This window comes from Eulemur rufifrons, chromosome 29 (assembly GCF_041146395.1).
Source record: "Eulemur rufifrons isolate Redbay chromosome 29, OSU_ERuf_1, whole genome shotgun sequence".
NCBI classification, from domain to species: Eukaryota; Metazoa; Chordata; class Mammalia; order Primates; family Lemuridae; genus Eulemur; species Eulemur rufifrons.
In genome coordinates, this window is record NC_091011.1 from 61,207,730 (window position 1) to 61,224,713 (window position 16,984).

Below are 16,984 nucleotides of genomic sequence, written 5' to 3' on the forward strand. Positions count from 1 at the left end.
CTTCAGGGCTACTGCGGGAAAGAAGTAAAGAACCAATCCCACCAAATGCCGAAACTTCCCCAAACCTTGGGTGAATTGTTGAATGCATCTGTTCACCTCCCTGACTCCAGTTTGCTATCCTCGAGCCTCCGTGGAGAGGCAACGGCGGGCGGCAGCCCACAAGCAAAATGGCGGCGGGAAGCTTCATCCCCCTCCCCCTCTGCCCCTGCGGAGCGGGGCGGGCGGGCCCCGTGCACTTGCCGCCGCCGCGGCCGCCGCCGCCGCCGCCGCGGCCGCCGCCGCCGTCGCCGCCATTTTCCCAGAGCGAGCGGCAGTGACACTGAGCGGGCGCAGGGGGCCGAGTCGGAGACGGTGCCTGAGTTCGGGAGCGGCAACAGAGGGGGCTAAGACACTCGGAGCAGCCTTGCCGTCGCCTCTGCGTTCCTGTTGACTGTCTGGGTGCCCCCTCCCCTGACTCCTCGGTTCCTGGTGAAGAGGCTGCGCGCTGCTGTTTGGGGAAGGGGTGTGTGGAGCCGGGTCTTCTGTCCGCAGTGGCTGCTGTCTGGGGGTCGCCTAATCGCGGAGGTGTGGAGAGACTCCTTAGGGGTCGAGCACATAACGGGTTTCGGGTGTCTGGTGTGTGAACATCACAGGTCAGTGCCTGTCGTCTCCGTGGGAGTTCTTGGGGTTTGCGGGGAAGGGGCATTTGTGTTTCTAGTGGGGAGGGAGGTCTCTCATCTTTATCCTTCGGCGGCGGGAGTCGACGTTGACTCTCAGGTGTCTTTGCTGGGGCAAGACGTTGCTTGTTTAAATAGAATGTATCCTTTCTCTTCCCTGTCCCTAGAAATGGAGCATTATGGCGGGTTTTAGGGTTGGGGAAGGGGAAACTGGCAGTTAAACCCCCTTGAGAGTGGGAGTTAGGGAGGGAGCGCACTCCTCATTGGCAGCGGGTTAAGGCCGCTTGAGTGCGGAGGGAGGCTGGTGACTGTTAGTAGGGTTTGTGTGGAAGTGGTCCTCGGAGCTGCCAGGTCTCCCTTTTCTCAACCGCGTCTGGTTCAGGTGCTGAAAAGCCGTATAGGCCCCATTTTCTTCTTTTTCCGTGTCTTGACTGGCAGTCCCCGGTATATGTTCGCGTCAATACGAAGGGGGTTAAAAGAACGCCCTGGGCATCTCTCTTTGTGGGAGAGCGAGACAGCTCCTCATCCTCTCCGGGAGAGGGTAAACCCGCCCCTGAGGTGGTCACCCCAGTACCCAGCCTTCTCAGTCTCCTCCCCCACTCCTCTTGCATTACCGCCGTCCTTTACTGTGCCGGAGCCTTAGAATCCACAATATGGCTCATTTTGGAAAAGCTTATTTTGACCAAGGGGTTGGCACAAACCCTGTGGCAGCCGACACAGATGAGAAACAAACGGTTCACTGTGCTAAACGGGGGAGGGGGGAGAGAAAAAAACAATCCAGGCTGCTCTCTTGCACTGGGCTTAGTTCCGTATAGATCCGTCCTTGCTGGGCTGTCTTAAGAATGATACAATTTAAAGTCAAAGAGAAGTCGCTTGAGTTACCTCTGGAGTAAACCCCGCTTTGCCTGTTTTAGTCCCTTTTTAGAGATGTGACTAACGTAAGGTGTTTGGAGTTCTGGAGACCTTGGAGAGAATTAAGTGAGGTGCATTCAACTCTAGGCTGGAGGCATCCACGCCTAATTGGAAAATAGTCCGTTTTCTCCTTTAATTTCTGAGATGGGGAGTAAAAACTGAAATTTCCCTCTTTTGTCCTTTACAGATTCTAAAAATGGCGGCCCCAGGCTGATGTTGTGGTAATCTAATCAGCTCGGGTCCTCCACACCCCATGCAGTGCGTTTGTCTGCAGCATATTACAGGCTTATTATGTTTACATGAAAAGACTAGGCTTTTTTTCTTTCCCGAGCCATTTACAAAAATGTGGTGATTTTACTGCAAATGACAATGCTGTGTTTTGGTTGATTAATTTTATTGGTTTTTCCTGAGAGGCAAATAAAATGACTCCACTTTTCAAAAAAAATGAAAGCACTCAGGTAGCCTTGGAAATTTCAGTGGTGATGATAGATGCTCTAAACATTAAAAAAAAATATTTGACTACTAGTTTTTGTTCGGTTTAATCCAACCATCTTTTATTCGATATGCCAAAGTAAATTAAAATGTTTGGTAAGTGTATAAGTGCAACATATTTTGCTTGATTCAGATGTTTTAATCTAGAGTTAAACATTTCCCATCCAACTCTTGGCCAATTTTGTGAATTTTGGTTTTTGTATTCTGTTTCAGATTAAATTTTAGGGAGCTATACAAACAAGCCTAAACCTGTTACTTCATTGGATGTAGAGATGCTGTTCTTCCCACTGTTATATTTTGCATCCACTTCTCCAATGTATTTAAGCTTTTCCTAAGAAATTTCAGAGTTGATGGAGTATTTGGCAAAGTGAAGCTCCATACTTTACTGCCTTTAAAAATTGTGTTTTAGCATACTATCATCATTATGTAAGTAAGAAGTAAGGCTTTGATTCTTGATTTTTTTTCCCCCCAGACATGCCCATTTACCTATTATGGGATTGTGGAATTTAGTCTGTTTTAATAGACCTTAAATAAAAACATTACCATAATAGGGTCTTGGTTCCATTTTATGCTATTTTCAGAATCCTATAGACTGAGGCTGAATATGAAATGTCAGGTATCATTTAACTGTATTTTTAAAAGTGTTATGAGAATTCATTTTCGTAGTGGGAGGTCGATCTTCTTTCTGGGTTGAACTAAGCAGTGAGATATGATTGGGCCATTAGTGGTATTTAATGACCATTCTGATTGTGGAGCAACTGAAAGATGCATGTCTTTCAATCTTAGTAGTACTAAGAAAGGTTGGAGAGTATGCACCCTTTCGGAACTCTTTTATTCCTTTGCAAATAACTTAGGGCAGTTTTTATTTCACATGGTGAATATGTGAACTAGGTTGATGATAAGGTTCTATTCTACAGAATGATTATAGAAAAACTGGCTTAGGGATTTTCTGCATACCAGTGAGTTTCATCATGGAAGACTGAGTACACAACCTTACTTAGACTTTGAAATATTTTATTATAAAATGAAATGTTGGTGGGTAGTGGGAGAGTTTGTATAGGGATCTTGGGTTGGGGAGGTTAGGTTCTGTGGTTCAGAAGGTTGGTACTTTAAACTTATATTCAATGTATGAAATCAGTATATTCTTCTAAATTTGATTTATGTAGCCATAGGAGGGAACACTGTATATGCCCATGTTTTTCTTGATAGTGACCTTGGTCAGGTCTAGACACACAAAGCAATTGGATTTATTTGCCTTCAAACAAAAAATACCAGGTTAAAAATAAGAAAACCTGCCTTCGATCTACCGGCTTTCTTCATACTGGCTTGCTTTATTTCTTTGGGTTTTCTTTCTTTCTTTTTGTTGTTTATATGGTTGTTTTGGTTCCTATAAAATGAAACTTTTTTTTTTTTTAAAGTATTGTGCCTTATTTTCAATGGTTACTTTATAAATAACATGGCTACAAATGTTTTGTTTTTTTTGTCAATTGACTATGTATGTTTTAAGTTAGGATTGTCTAGGCAAATTTGTTAAAAGGTTGGGCATAATTTTTGTTCCCAGAATTTTGAAACATTTGGTCCCTGGGGGAAAACTAGTCAAATGGTCTTTGTTCTTAGGATGGCTGAGTTTGAAGGATTAGTTGTTTATCTGTTTAAGTGGATTTGTAGAAAACTGTAATGTAATTGGAGAGTAAATTTTATTTTTAGAGAGCACATTTTGATCATACTTCCCTGTTGTCAGTGTAAATTAAAGGATCCCTTTGATCCCAATTTAAGTTTAAAACCTTTGCAGGTCTCCATTTCCCTTCAACTCTGTGGGACTGATACCTTTCCTACAATTTTGACTTGTTTGACTTCCTCACACCATCCAGCCAGAGAATCTTTGCCATATATATCACAGTAAGCTCTAGGACTTCTTGGTCTAAAAAGGAGGAAGTAGGGAGAAAAGCTAATAAATTAGGAGAAATTCTTCCCCTCAATACATATCTTAGTGGTCTCAGGGGAATTGTAACTTCTTACATTGGCTTCTTAATTTCTCATTTTCATGCATAAATCTCTTAAACCTATGGTTTTATTTTGATAGGTGTATTATGTGTAAACACTAACAGCTGTTTTTCTGGAAGTTACCACTGGGACTTAAATATATACTACCATAATGTATTTTAAATGTTATATAAAATCAACAATATTTGAAGAGCTGTCAGAACTGCTTAGGGAATGTTAGTATGCAGTTTTCTCAAAAGATGCTATATTTATTATTTTGAAAATATTTTAATGCATGATAGCTTTTATCTCTAAAGGGTTTATTCTTGGCAGATGGTAGATGCTCAGTTAGTTCTTGAATGTAAAGCTTTTGTTTAAACAAACACATTTATATCTCAAATATTTAGTTCCTTGTCATGTTTTAGAATAAATGTTAAATACTTGTATTCTCTGAGACTTTTTAATATTGAGTATAGACATATTTTTACTTATGGTAAAATTGCTTTTTGTGTTGACTTGCAGAATAACAAATATTATTTGAAATATTGCTGGATGAATGTTACTAGCTTTTAGGCTGGGTTTAAAATCAGTGGCTCAAATTTACCGTTTTGTAATATGCAAATGTTGGGAGGAGGCTTATATTTTCTTAGTATTGAAAGAATAATTTTTTGCATTACCTAAAATTTTATTTAATGTGCAGAGCAATATTTGTGGTTAAAAATTGTTTTCTGCGCTAAATTGGAAGTAGACAATTTTTAACTAAAAATCTTGCTATTGCTATTGCACAATGAGTATTTTACTGTATATTAAGTGATGCAAAGAAATTTTGTTTTTTAACTAAAGTTTTATGCTAAGTGTTACATTAAAAATCAAATGATGGTGACCCAGACTGAGTTAGATCTTTTTTTTTTATATCTTTAAGTATATGAGAAGTTTTTATTAACTGTTAGTTACTAGGATGCTTTTTACTTAAGTCAGAATCAGGAAAAGAGTTGGTCTTTTTTAAATTTTTTAAAAAAATTTTCATTTTATTTTATTTGTCATACAGACAGGTCTCACTATGTTACCCAGGCTGGTTTTGAACTCTTAGCCTCAAGGGATCCTCCCACCTTGGCCCCCCAGAGTGCCGGGATTACTGGCATGAACCACTTCACCTGGCCAGATTTTACAGTTTTATTGGAAATTTCATTTGATTAGTTATCAAAACTATTTAAGTTCTTTGGGATGTTGAACATTTTTAATGCAACAGGTCAACCAAGAATTCTTTTTTAATGTGTTGCATTAAGATGCCACTAAAACAGACATTATGCCTTTTAATGAATAAATAATTAACCTATAATGTAATAACTTGAGTAAATAATTGACTACGTATCCATAATTTTTAATTACAATATTTATTTTTGCATCTTAAAACTTTTCAAATGTGAAATCTGGGTTTAAGAAAGGACCTGTGTACAAATCAACATGAGAAACAAAATGATTCATGTAGAGCTTGCTTTTTTTTTTTCCTGAGACAGTGTGGCTCTGTTGCCAGGGCTGAGTGTGCCATGGCGTCAGCCTAGTTTACAGCAACCTCAAACTCCTGGGCTTAAGCTATCCTCCTATCTCAGCCTCCTGAGTAGCTGGGACTACAGGCACATGCCACCATGCCTGGCTAACTTTTTCTATTTTTAGTTACCTGGCTAATTTTTTTTTTTTTTTTTTTTTCTATTTTTAGTAGAGACAGGGTCTCGCTCTTGCTCAGGCTGCTCTGGAACTGCTGAGCTTAAGCAATCCTCCTGCCTTGACCTCCCAGACTGCTAGGATTATGAGCGTGAGCCACCACACCTGGCCATGTAGCTTTCTTTATTCATATTCTTACAACAATTGGGTAAGAAGGGTAATTTTCTAGCAACTCTTAGATTGCTTAACTTAGAGTTAATCCAAAGGAAGAAACATTTTTGGTCTTGAAGTTTATTATTGAGAAAGATAATATTGAGTAATCACACCTGTGTCAGCCAAGTTGGTTGCAGCATTTAAGGTCTGAGCTTGTGGCAGAAAGCTAGGATATGACAGTGGAATTGAGTTTATAAGATACTTTTAAAATTCACATAATTATCTTGTCTAACATTTTATTTGAGACCAATAAAAGTTTAATTTTTTCTCCTTTATGTTGACTTTTGTTTTCAAAGTGTATTTAAAACATAATTTATACTTAAAGACTTAGAATTTATCCTGATAAATTATTTTAAACTTATTTGAGTTAAACAAGTTTAAAGATTAAATATGTTTTCCCATTTTTTTCACTGGTTTAAGGTCAAGCATAGTCTCAGTGGTTTTTAGCAAAAAGTGAGGAAAGTGGTGAAAAAAATTAACCATTACCACTTAGGATATTGTCAGGAAAACACTGTTTTGGCTTCTCAAAGGTTCACATATTAGGAGAATGTATATGAGAAAGATACACTGTTCTAATGTTTTTGTTTTCTTATTTCACAGACAATAAATGTAAGTTTCTGGTTTTGAGTTTACAGATAGATATCTTGAATTCCTCTTATTATCTTGCTCTGTATACCATTAAAAGAAAGACAGGGTTCAGGAATTTGAAAACCCATTTCTCTTTAATGAAAGTGGCTAAGATGGGAAGATTCTTGATGTGGCTTATTTGAATAATTAGGACTGTGCTCCAGTAGCCATAAATGGGTGTGGGGGGTGCCACTGAGGTTGGTCTGATACATAGTAACTCTTATCCAAAAAATAAGATTGTTCTATTTGCATTTGTTTTTCTGCTTCTGTATAAAGAAGGTTGAATTGACAGGGTATACATCTTACATCATTAAGCCTCCACTGAAACAATATTTTGAAGCACAGACAAAAGATGAATTTGAGTAGCTACTCTTCCTGGCACCAAGGATACCTGGAGAGATAAGATTATCCCTGCCTTGGGGAAGTTCATAGTTTATTTCTGCCTCTCAAAAGGCTACTGTTTTGGGGTTTATTTGGATGCAAGGAACAGAAATCAGCTGTAGCTAGCTTAAGTAAAGCATTTCTTATAAGGCTGTGGGGAAATCTCATAGAATTCATCTGAAGAAAGTACAGATGGACCTCACAGGAATTGGCAAGGTGTCAGAGAGTCACTAGTTTCTATCTTGATCCTTCTAATTATCTGAGACTGGTTAAGGAGATGGTGGTGGGGTGAGTATTTATGGTGTGTGGAGGGGAGTTTCCTTGGATGGAGAGCAAGAGAAAGACGTCTCTAATTCGTCTGAAAACAACTGTCTTTTGTTAGGGATGTTCAAATGTACTAGGGAGAGCCTCCAAAACTAAATAATTGATATATCAAACTGATGATCCCATTTTTTTTAAATTAAAAAATGTACACACACATAATGTTGAGGAATGCTTACAAAAAAGCAAGGTTTTTTTTTCCCTTTTTATTTTAAAATTTCAGATGTACAGAAAAGTTACATGAGTAGTACAAATAAGTGTCTTATATCCTTTACCCAGGTCACCCAATTTGTAACATGTTACTACATTTGCTTTTTAATTTTCTCTATACATACACATTTTTCTCTGTACCATTTGTGAGTAGGTTGCATACATCATGCGCCTTTATACCCCTTAATACTTAAGTATGAATTTCCTAAGAATAAGCCTGTTTTCTTATGTAATCAGAGTAGTTACCAAATTCAGGAAATTTAGTATTGATGTAACACTTTATAGTGCATATTCCAGTTTCATCAGTTGTTCCAATTTTGCCCTTTATTAGCATTTTTTTTTTTTGGTGCAATAGCTAATCCAGGGTCATAGACTGCATTTAGTTCTTTTGTTTCTTTAGTCTCTTAATCTGGAACTGTTCTTCTGTCTTTCATGACATTGGAGGGATTATTAATTACACAGTGCCCCTCAGTTTGGGTTTGTCTGAGGTTTTTTCATCATTCAGATCATGCATTTTTGGCTGGTATATTAGATAAATGATATGTGTTTTTCTATCATTTGAAGGTACATGATGTTTGTTTGCCCTTTACCAATATGTTCATTTTGATTGCTTGGTTAAGGTGTTGAATAGTTTCTCTTTTGTATAGTTACTGTTTTTCAGTTTGCCATTATTAGTTTGTGGGGAGATACTTAGAGATTATTTAAATATATTCAACTAACTTCTCCTAGATTTAGCATCTATTGATGATTCTTGCCTGGATACATTTTTACCACATTGGTTGTAAATATACCAAGGCTTTTAACAATGATTTGCTAATTGGGATTGTGGGAGTTTTTGTTTTCTTAGTTTTCTCTGATGCATATGGGTTGCTTTTGTAATCACAACAAATATAAAACATTTTAAGGAAGAAAGTGTAGGTAAGTTAGGTAGTACATAGATAATCCTGCACAGTTTTCTAGACAAATGGGATTTAAAATAATTTCCTGGATGCTGATCTAATTTGAAATCCAGAACACAGAAATTAAGTACTTAGATTGTTGAAGTATTTTAAAAAAATGATGTGGTTCCAGTTTCTCATTTAGTCTTTAGAATTATTCCTGAGTAACTTATTAAATGAAAATTATTAATTGCTTTGGAAATTTTCAGAGAGCAGAAGAAGAAAATTGTGAGGCTTATGAATAGAGTGCGGATTATGTTCTCTAAAACTTAAAATTTCCTTTTGAGACAAGTAAGATAATTATATTTAATTAGTGAGATGATACTGTGGATACTTAGCATTTTGTAGGTGCTTTAAAAAAATTCATCTGAATTGACTGTGTCCAAATATGACTTAACAGGTGAATGAAAGTTCAGTTTGTAGTACTACTAAATCGTATCTTAGCATTTAAATAAAGGATATTGTAAAAAGTACAACCCCATGATGAACGAGAGGGTTTTCTTTTAGGCCGGAACTCCCATCCTGGACGTGTAAAGTAGCACCTGAGTGAAATTAAGAAATTAAAGTTAAAATTGACTTGTGAGGTCTTTTAGTTAAATATTTCTGGTTGTGGCCCAAGGACCTCATATATCATTTATATGGAGTGCTTATAAAAATGAACATTCCTGGGCCCGTTTCCAGACCTACATAATTACATCTTTAGAGTGGGGCTTTGAATCTGCATTTTAGAACTAGTGTCAGCTGATTTTTGTGTTCTAGCTCTTTGCTTTTATTTTATAAGGAAACTGAGCCCAGAGAGGTTAAATGATTTTCCCAAGGTCATATAGTTAGATGGTGGTTGCTTAGGGATTAAAATTTAGTCCTAATGCTTTTTATAAATCTTTGCCAAGAAGCCAAGCTGGTGCCATGTCATGTGACAGACTCTGTTCACTGCTTCTGTGCTTCCCAGTTCGAGATGATTTCTTGGTTTCCATAACCCATGTGTTATTTGAATTAGGATCTTGAATTGAAATTACAGCAGTACAAATTGGGATCCAGTTGTGGTGAGCCCTGCATGCCAGGATAAAGGAGTATGTACTTTATGGGAGATCTGTTGAAAAATTTGCTTTGGGGAATGACATATGGGACATGCTTATTTACCCCCTATAATTTTTAAGAAAGATTATGAAAATGATATATGCTTATTAAGTGTACTTAAAACACTACTACTTTCTCGAGACTGTATTGCATATAGGGCTTAAGAGTAGTAGAGATTCTAGAACCATACCACTTTGGTTTGATGCACTTAAACCAGGTTGGATCACAGTGTAACCTTGGGCAAATTACTTACCTTTTTGTGTTTTAGTCTCTTGGTCTGAAAAATGGAGATGATAATAGAGCCTATTTCATAGGGTGGTTCTGAGAATACATTAAGTTAATGTGTGTAATCCTTAGTAAGCTGTACAGCTGTTTCTGCTATAGTTGTTTCTAGAAAAAAGTGTCTGACTCCCATCCATCTCTGAGTTCTCTCATATGTTAAGGTGATCACTATTTATAGTTTATGTATTTTTCCTGAAGTGTTTTATGTAGATAACGTAAAAGTTTCCTTAACCTTCATTTAATCAACCTGCAAGATTAATATTCCTTATTTAAAAAATACTAATATTCATGCATATTCAGTGAACATAAACTACTCTGTGTTGCTTCCATCAGTTAGTTGAATGCTCCTAGGAGTCATATGTTTGTTCCCAAATTGGCTAATTCCATTGTACTTGTATTGTGTTTATATTATTTGAGTAAATATTACATAGACCAATATAAATGAGTGTGAAGAGAGAATTGTTTAAATAAAAAGTAAGTTAAATGCTTTGGAAAACTTGATGTAGGCAAATAAATTGCTGAAGAAAATTGTAGTCAAGTGAATTATAGGCAAGATAACTAAAAGATTATGGGGAAAAGTAATAAGTATCTAGAAGGAAATCTGCATTCATACTGCTCCATAAGTCTAGCTGATTTCTTACCCTGAAATAAATATTAAAACCAAAAACGATGGATAGCGCATTATTGATATGGTTTATACAGGGATGAGAACCCAGAATTCTAGTCAGGCGAGCCATACGCAAAGAATACATTTTGGTTTGACACCAAAAAATTGAGAAGGGTATTTTAAATTAAAAATACAATGTTAAAGGTATATATTATTTTCATAATTCTCCATGTTAACTGACTTTGATGAACTCAAACTTCTAGGCTGTATTCTATGTATGTAAATTCAGATTTCTTTATTTTATCCGAAAGAAGATGAATCCTGCCATATACTGTAACTGTTTTTTTCATTTTAGTATTTTGGAATCCAAAAATGCTATTTCAGAATCTGACTCTAGTTTATCCAGTGGGGTTTATAGAATTCTGCTTGATGAAATGGCAGATTTCAAGTGCTTCTGGAACTGGAACTTACTACAATCCAAAAACCTTTGTTATCTTGTGAGATTTAAATTGTACTTTTCTTTTTAAAGTGCATACTTAGAATGGATAGAAATTGTACCATTCTTAAGGACCTTTTGAACTCTGATATTATAAGTTAGATTCAATTAGGGACAAATAGTTGAATGCTTTCTTTGTAAAAGCATCATAACTATCAAATTTGGCTTGTTGATCTTGCACATACTGCTTCCTAAGGGAAGTAACTGATGATTGTGTTGGCTGATATCACTGGGGTAAGATTGTGGGGTTTTTCAAATTTAAGCCTGTAATTGGTATATTGTAACCTAGTTGCTGTGTGTTAGCATTAGTCTGTTAGTTAATCTATCAATTGCTTTATCTTTGAATTCTAAGTTAAAACTGGCAGATCTTGTGGAAATGTTTGTGCCAAAAAACAAATGCTCTTCTATTGTGTACTTGCTTTAAGGATAACTGAGAAACTGGGATATTTATCATTTAAATTTGATCTAGGGTGATGGTGGAAGATGTATGTAAAAACAGATTCTGTTGCCATGGCCTAAAATATCACTTACAAGAGTTTAAAATTTATACCTCTTACCTCTTATAGTAAATAGTTCATTAAAGACTTTGGGAAAAATATTCCTAGTTCAATCCCCAACTTCACATAGCAGTTTCTTCACATTTCAGTGGCTTTTATAAATAAGACTGGCTGATCAACTCAGGACATGTGGGTTATTTTTCATTTATATATCATTTCTTCACAGAAAGGTCTTTACAATGGGAAGTTTGAAAGTGAAAATGGGTATAGCCTATCTCATAGCAAATGTCTTGGTCCCTTATAGCACTCATTGTGTCTACAAACTTCATTCTTGACATTAATTTTTTCCTTTATTTTAAAATTTCTTAGTGATTATAAGCCTTGTTCAAGACAGGCTACTCTCAGAGTTAATAAAGTTTGCATATCTTGAGTATTTTTCCTAATAGATACTTAGATCTATTAATTCCATAATTCATTTTTGAGAGTAAAGTGCATAGACAGTTTTTTCCCTAAGCTTCAACTCTCTAGTTGTAATATACTAGTCTTTTTCCATTTCTAGGTTTTTGTTTTTCTGTTTATATTAATGTATGAAGAGGAGGAAAGCTGATCATTGGATACTGTAAGTCTTAGAAGTAAGACACTGGGGAAATGTTCTAGAAGTAAACTCTTTAACCATGAAAGTATTTACATGTAGTTTTTTGTTTTAATTAATTTCGGTCCCTTGCTGATTTTATAGGTTGTTAAGTACTTAGAAATTAAGCTGTTCTTACTTTAGTCTTAAGATATTTATACCAACCTGAGAAAGAGTGAAACACTGTCTCTATAAAAAATAGAAAAATTAGTTGGTGTGGCGGTGGTGGTATATGCCTGTAGTCCCAGCTACTGGGGAAGCTGAGGCAGGAGGATAACTTGAGCCCAGAAGTGTGAGGTTGCACTGAGCTATGATGATGTCACTGCATCTAGCCCTGGTGGCAGATTAAGACCTTGTCTCAAAAAAAAAAATTTTTTTTAATAGTAAATATCTTAAATACATTTGGAATAGTAAGATAATTTTTTAGATACAGTAATAGATTTGCTGATTTTTTACCATTTGAATGGCCTCAGTGGCCAACAGTATTGTGATTGTAATTGGTTAAATTATCATTGAATTCGATAATGTGATTTTCATCTTTATTTCTAAGGGGCAAGGTAACTAATATTTGTAAATAAATATCTACAGTGTATTAATATATCTTATTTACTCTGCACAGCACCTCTGCAAGGTAGATATTTTGCCTGTTTTTCATGAGAGGTGTAGAGAGACTGAAGATATTTCTTTGGGTCACATAACTAAAGAGTGGCTGATCAAGAATTTGAATTAAAGTTATTTGGAAATTTGTGTAGCTTTCTATTGATCCTTATAAAGGACTAATTCTTGACAAGGTAATGAGAATAAGGAAATCTCTAATCAAAGGAAGTTACTTCAGAAAACTGCTCTAATGTACCTTTGATTATATTGATTGCCCTAGCTTATTTCAAGCATCTTAAAGGAAACTTAGTTTTGGTCATTGCTCATTTCCAAGCACCTAGAGCAGTATTGAGAACATAGTATATGCTCAATAAAAAGTTGAATGGATTTGAATTGATTTTATTATATTTTGAAATAATAGAATAGTTGCTATAATCTGGGGAGGAAATGCTTAAACAACACTAAAGATTTCTTTCCTTCTTTAGAGGTGAGGTACTTAGAACTTGATGGTGACAAGCTGAAAGGGCTGTTGATTGTTGGAAGTTATTCAGATGATGAAGATGGTGGTGGGAGCCCTGGGACTGAAGAGGAATGAATCTTAAACACTGGGGAGGCACAAAAACCGTGTGACTGAATATAATAAGGAACTGGAGGAAAGAAGGATTAAAGAGAGAAATGAGATACTAATAAAAATGAAATGGAAGAAGTGTGTGGACAAGAAAGTTTCAGTTTGAAGCATTGATTTTTGAAGTGATGGCAGGTATTTGAATAGATATGCATCTTATAGATGGCTGGGAATAGTAAATCAAACAGAAATGAATGGTTGGATCCAAGACTGATTAGACATTAATAATGTAATGAGGAAGACTGAGCCTTGGGGGACAGCTACATTAGTAACATTCTTCAGTGGCAGGTTTTGGTTTTTTTTAAAGGTATGTTCATGTTCCTCTAAGGGAAAGAGGGCAGATTGAATGTATTATAGAAGGAAATTTGTGGTTTAATTAAGAATAACTTAGGTGCATGTCTTAGCCACTGAATTCCAGGCTTTGAGAGATAATATATAAATATGTCAGTTATTGCTGTGGAGTGAAGTAGATGATCTAATTGTGGAAGCTGTACATCTAGCTAGCAGCTGTTTCAAAATAATGGTGTCAAAATATAAACCAGAAATTAAAACAACATAAGCAGTACATTCCTTGGGAGGTTAAGAAGCGAAAAGATTAGTATGGAACAGGTCTTACAGCTGAAGCAGTCTTGTAAGATAACCTAGTCCTAGTCACATTGTTATTTATAACTGAGGAAACAGTCCTCAGGAGGTTGGTCTACCAGATATCTTAAAGCTAGTTTTGTGATACAAATGTCTAAGTTGGAAGGTTGGGAAGACTTCAAGGAAGCATTGGATCTTGAAGGTTTAATAAGATTTTTATTGGGTGGGAAAAGAAAGTAAAAGAAAATGACTTTAGGGAATTTGAAGGGGAATGAACAAAGCATATGCCAACAGTAGCAATCCTTTAAAAGGATTTATATATTGAAGTATTAATATGGAACAAAGTAACATGATATAATGTCAAGATTAGGAACTTGACTTTAATTAATGTGAACTATATTTTTTTGGAACAGGGCAAAGGTATGAAACTAGTGGCCTTTGAGGTATAACACATATTCTGTCCAATGTTGTGAGCAGTGGTTCTGTTAATAATAGAGTACTGGAGTGAATGCATTTTAAAAAATTATTTTGATAAGACATTCAGGCCACATCCCAGACCTACTAAATCAGAATCTCCGGGGTGAGGTCCAGGAATCTGTTATTTTTTACTCCCACCTCCAGGTATATGAAAAGTAGCAGTTTGTAAATTTGTGTTTAGGAACCAATTATTTTTTAATTTTTATTTATTTATTTTTGAGACAGAGTCTTGCTCTGTTGTCCAGGCTAGAGTGCCGTGGCATCAGCCTAGCTCACAACAACCTCAATCTCCCGGGCTCAAGCAATCCTTCTGTCTCAGCCTCCTGAGTAGCTGGGACTACAGGCATGCACCACCATGCCCAGGTAATTTTTTCTATGTATATTTTTTAGCTGTCCAGCTAATTTCTTTCTATTTTTAGTAGACATGGGGTCTCGCTCTTGCTCAGGCTGGTCTCGAATTCCTGACCTCGAGTGATCCTCCTGCCTCGGCCTCCCAGAGTGCTAGGATAGGAACCAATTATTTAAAGGTCAAGTTAGAATAGAGAGAGAAACAACTTAGAAAATTATTCTTGTCACCCAGGTCTGAGATAATAAAATATAAATAGTAAGATAAGAAAGATTTGTTTAAATCCTATTAGATTTGATGCACATTGTTTTTAGAGAAGGAAAGAAGAAAAGTCTCATGTTCCCCAGTCTGAAAGAAATGGAATATAGTCATAGAAGACATATTTAGTTAACCCTGGAGAGTGAGGACATTGTTTTACTTGAGATTAAAAAATGAGAAAAAATTGTTGACAACTTTGTTTTAATCAAAGCTCTTACCTGGTGGCAAACTTACTTAAAGGGGATTAAAAGATAATTGTGTTTGCAAGGTTTGTTGTTGTTTGATTTTTAATTACAACAGGCTTTAACACTATTTGGAAGAATATTTTTTCTTTTCTTCCCTTTGGACAAGTATAATATACCAGTGAAACAAGTTTTTCATGTCACATTTTGAGTAAGTATTTTCTTTTAACCATTGATTTTTCTAACTGTTCTCCAGGAAGCCTTAGGCTTTTCATGGATGTAGCAAGTATGAGGTACACATGTCTTCTGTACCCATTTTTAGATGTCACTATTTGTTTGTGGCATTTTTCCGTAATATTTGGCAGTGGCCTCCTTAACTTAGTACTTCAAGTGGACATTAGCAATCATTGGGAAAAGCGTAGGAAAAAAAGACTATTTTTAATCCTATAATCAAAAAGGATGCTTAGTTTTCTGTGTAAAATTTCATTTGTAAGAAAGTTGCTATTGGGGAAGTTCTTTACCCAGTTCTCAGTCCTTTCAGTGTTACTGTAACAGTATACTGGAGGCTGGGTAATTTTATAAATAAAAGAAGTTGATTTAGCTCAAGGTTCTGTAGGCTGGGAAGTGCAAGAAGTATAGCGGTATCTGCTTGGCTTCTGGTGAGGACTTTCTTGCTCTGTCACAACATGGTGGAAGGTCAGCGGGGAAGCAGATGTGTGAAGAAGCAAAACCCACGGGACAGTCTGGCTTTATAAAAACCGACTCTTTCAGGAACTAATCCATTCCCAGGAGAACTAATCCAGTCTCGCCAGTGTAAACTCAACTCACTATGCAAGATGGGTACGAGGCCAGCCCCAAGGGCACAATCCTCATGACCCAAACACCTCCCATTAGACCCTACCTCTTAAAGGGTCCACCTTCCAACATTGCTACTCTGAGAATTAAGGTTCCAACATGAGTTTTGGCAGGGACAAACCGTATTCAAACCATAGCGCTTAGTTTCCCTCAATGGTAATACTTTGCAAAATTGTAGTACAATGTCATGACCAGAATATTGATATTGATACAATCCTCTCATTTGATTCAGGCTTTCCCAGTTTTACTCCTTTGTGTGTATTTAGTTCTGTACATTTTTATCGTGTGTAGGTACCTATATCCACCATCACAGTTAAGATACAGAACAGTTCTATTACCACAAGGATCCTTATTATTGCTCTTATATAACCATACCTACCTCTCTTCACCCCCACTAATCTGTTCTTCATTTCTACAATTTATCATTTTAAGAATGTTATATAAAGGAATTTCAATATTTAATCTTTTAGGAATAGTTTTTTTCCACTCTGCATAATTTCCTTGCGATTCATCCAAGTTGTTACATGCATCAGTAGTTCATTCCTTGGTATTACTGAGTACTGTTCCATTAATTTAATATTTTTTTCACATTTAGTAGCTACCACATGGAACATGCAGCTTCACACTTTTTAAGTCCATAGAACATATTGTTTCTCACTTTTCTTAACTTCTCTGACTCTTCTACTATCTGAAATCCCTAACTCTTCTAGGACTACTGGGAGCACAGTTTAAAAATTAAACATGTAGGCTAGGTGTGGTGGCTCCTACGGGTAATTCCAGCACTTTGGGAGGCCAAGGAAGGAGGATCACTTGAGGCTAGGATTTGAGACCAGCCTGGGCAATATAAAGAGACCCAGTTTCTTAAAAAAAAAAAAAACAAAAAAAAAACAAATGAGCCAGGCATGGTGGCATGTGCTTGTAGTCCCAGCTACTTGTGAGGCTGAGGTAGGAGGATCACTTGAGCCCGGGAGTTCAAGGCTGCAGTGAGCCTGCACTCCAGCCTGGGTGACAGAGGAAGGCCCTGTTTCAAAAAAAAAAAAAAAAAAATCAAGTAGATAATTTCTTTTTTCTTAAGCT

At 36.5% G+C, this 16,984-nt stretch overlaps 1 protein-coding gene across 4 annotated transcripts in view; it reads left to right on the plus strand.

Moving 5' to 3' along the window:
- Positions 1 to 289: 289 nt before the first annotated feature.
- The window catches only part of KMT2E (lysine methyltransferase 2E (inactive)), a 98,445-nt gene continuing 81,750 nt past the window's right edge, over positions 290 to 16,984 (plus strand). For 3 of the 4 annotated variants that reach the window (XM_069462677.1, XM_069462680.1, XM_069462678.1), the window contains exon 1: positions 290 to 632. The gene's annotated coding sequence lies outside the window, so the exon portion shown is untranslated. The remainder of the gene's footprint in view (positions 633 to 16,984) is intronic. The other variant, XM_069462679.1, reaches the window with a different exon arrangement.